Source organism: Hakea prostrata, chromosome 4 (genome assembly GCF_041222555.1).
Source record: "Hakea prostrata isolate BN-2017 chromosome 4, UWA_Hpros_2, whole genome shotgun sequence".
In the NCBI taxonomy this organism is placed as follows: domain Eukaryota; kingdom Viridiplantae; phylum Streptophyta; class Magnoliopsida; order Proteales; family Proteaceae; genus Hakea; species Hakea prostrata.
Genome location: NC_142603.1, coordinates 40,799,707 through 40,802,648, shown reverse-complemented (window position 1 = coordinate 40,802,648; position 2,942 = coordinate 40,799,707). Strand labels below are relative to the sequence as shown.

Genomic DNA, 2,942 nt, shown 5'->3' with positions numbered 1-2,942 from the left:
GATACTTGAATAGAAGAGTTTTCGGAAAATAAGAATATTGGGGATGTAGCATCCATTGCTGCTGCTGCTGCTATTCAAGCTACCATCATCTAGGCTGTTATTTGATGTAGCCTTTCACATTTGCTACTTCTTTGTTCTCAACATTTCAAGAACTGCTAGAATGTTTTTGCTTTGAAGCGTTTCAAGTCCAACTCAGATCAAGATACTAGCTGACAACCTCCTTTGATTGCCTTTATCGGAATTAAATTAAATTCTGAAAGCTTCGGAAAAGTCATCATGTACTCTCTCCTTTCTCAACCATCCAAACGATGGCCTTCCTCTATAACCCCAGCAGTTGTTGCTGCTGCTGCCACTGTCTTCTCATAAACATTTATTTCATTCCTCGCCTGCTCATAGTCTGCAGCTTCTTTGCTCACCTCATAGCTCAAGCTAAAACTTCTTCATTCCCTCTTTTGTTGTTCTGAGACAGCAATTGCTTCTTGATGCCTTTACTCTCAAGAGTGGTGGACTTCAAATTAATTTGTATGTTTAACAAGCATCAGCTTTTGATCTCACCAGCAGACATTTGAATCATTTTGATACATCTACAACAACATAATAGTGATCCAAGAAATGGCATAATAGATGAAGAAAGTTTCTTGTTAACATTTTTAATTGCTTGCTAACAAAACAGGGCTTTGTTTAAGAATGGATAGATATTAGACCATGGGTCATGAATGAGATATGGTTTTGGGTTGATTCTTGGTTCAAATATGCTTGTGGATATTAAGTGCATAGGATGCAATTGGATACTATACTTGGCCGGATGCCATCTGTTCTTGCCACAAATCTCATTTAACTTGAGCTTAGCCCCCTCAATCTCTTCAGCCCCATTACCACCATCGGTCTTGATCAAGTGTTGTGATTTCCACAACTTCTCTAAAGCTTCCTTTGCGGTTGTAACCCTGGCAATCTCCTTTGATTTGAGGAAATTGAACCAATGAGCTCCCCGTCTACGTAAACACTACCAATGTTCTGATTGGACCCATTCTTCCAATGCTTTACATCCACTTGCTTCCCCTGCTTGTCCACCACCACCGATGATCCTCAGCAGCAAGCTGGAAGTATGTCAATGCTACAGTGATGAAAGCGGTCACCACTAGAAGAATTAGGAAAACAATGAAGAGGATGCTGTAAATGGTATAAATCCTGTGACCCCACACACTGGCAAATATGTAGTAGAGCTCAATATAAATGGCACTGAAAGGCAGGAAGCCTGCCATTGCCATCTGAAGAGCAGTTCCCCGGTACCAAGGTAATTGTGGAATTTCCCTGGGATATTTTGTTGTGCGGCAAGGAGCCTGGAACTCAGCCCTGCTGTTTTTACTGGCAATCCCACCCAACACAAGCAAAGGTGAGGTGACTAATGTCCATATAAGAACTATTACTACAATGGTGACAAATGGCAGTCTTCTTTGTAGAAGCTGTAAGCAATTGCAACAGTGTTAAGGAAGCAGAATGTGAGGAAAAGAGGCCCACAAAATAGGCACCCAGTCAACAACAGATTCCTCACCCAATTTGTTCCTTCAAGTTGGCAATTGAAAGATGTAGCTGTATATCCAGCAATCCCTGATGTAAGTGCGTATATAACTTATGCTTAGGAAAGCGGAACACATCACCATGAATGTATCTCCATCCAGTCTCCTCTTGGTCGTCAGCTGATTCTTCATCATGAGCATACTTCACAAAATCATTTTTGAGTACTCTCATAAGAATGGTTGCAAGAAACCTAGTTAGGAGAAGCACAATGGCCGTAGATGATGAATATACATCCATCCGCTTCTTGAAAGGAATAGTGGTTTCTTTCCACTTCACAGAGTACATGAATTCCACTTCAACTTCCTTCTCCTCAGTGAGGTCTTCCTTGTTGACCTTGCCAATGAAACTCCAGATCAGCAAATCGTCATAGTACATCTGGAAATAGTAGTCCTTGGTGACTACGTTACAGCTTCTTTCTTGTTCGCATACAGAGGCACCGGATCTCCAGCCTTGTAACGATGGTCAGAACCATCCGACCTGACATAGCTTCCAAAACAGAGGATCTCCATCAAGGTGAGGGTAATCTTGGAAGAGGATTTGAGCAAGAATGAGGCCAAGAATGGCATCGCCGACAAATTCAAAGCGCTGATAGGAATTGGATTGAGTGTAGGAGGAATGGGTTAAGGCATCTTGAAGAATAGTTTTGTCGTTGAAGCAGTAATGGAGGATTTCTTCTACGGCCACCATTGTTGTTCTCATGTTCATGTCCACTGCTTCGATTCCCATTGAAGACGACGATGACGATGATGGTTCGTCTTGATTGAATTCGTATGCATTTATGGTGGCACAAGAAAGTGCTAGAATCTCGTAACGCTCGCTCAGATTCCTCTTCATTGTTAATCGGTTGTTCTCGGCAATTAGAATAGAGCAAGAAACTGGAACGAGCAACCATGAGAGTCATCTCTATTTTTTACCCCAGAGAAAAAGAAAGAGTATTCTTTCCATTTTTGATTTTTAGGGATTCTTCTGGATCAAGATTTCATCCAGACTGCGTTATATGCAAGCCACCACCGTACATAGCATAGATCATAAACACAAGCTGCACCTCTTCTTTGTATAAGTCGGTTTTGCTCCTCAAATGCTTCTGGTGAAACACAACTTCCTCAGGCGACACATAGCTTCTGCAAAGCGGACAAGTGGCCTGTTTTCTCCTCAACCACTGATCTAAACAATCTTCATGGAACTCGTGTTGAAACACAACTTCCTCAGGTGACACATGCTTCTGCCAAGCGGACAAGTGGCCTGCTCTCTCCTCAACCATCGACCTAAACAATCTTCATGGAACACTCTGACTTCATCTTCGTCTTCTAATTTCGTCAAACACACAGCACATTCCTTCGATTCACCGGTGTTGACATAACAGA

The 2,942-nt window shown here is 42.1% G+C and overlaps 1 pseudogene; it reads right to left on the bottom strand.

Moving 5' to 3' along the window:
* Positions 1-1,040: 1,040 nt before the first annotated feature.
* Positions 1,041-2,412, bottom strand: LOC149018891 (transmembrane 9 superfamily member 2 pseudogene; annotated as a pseudogene).
* Between the last annotated feature and the right edge of the window lie 530 nt (positions 2,413-2,942).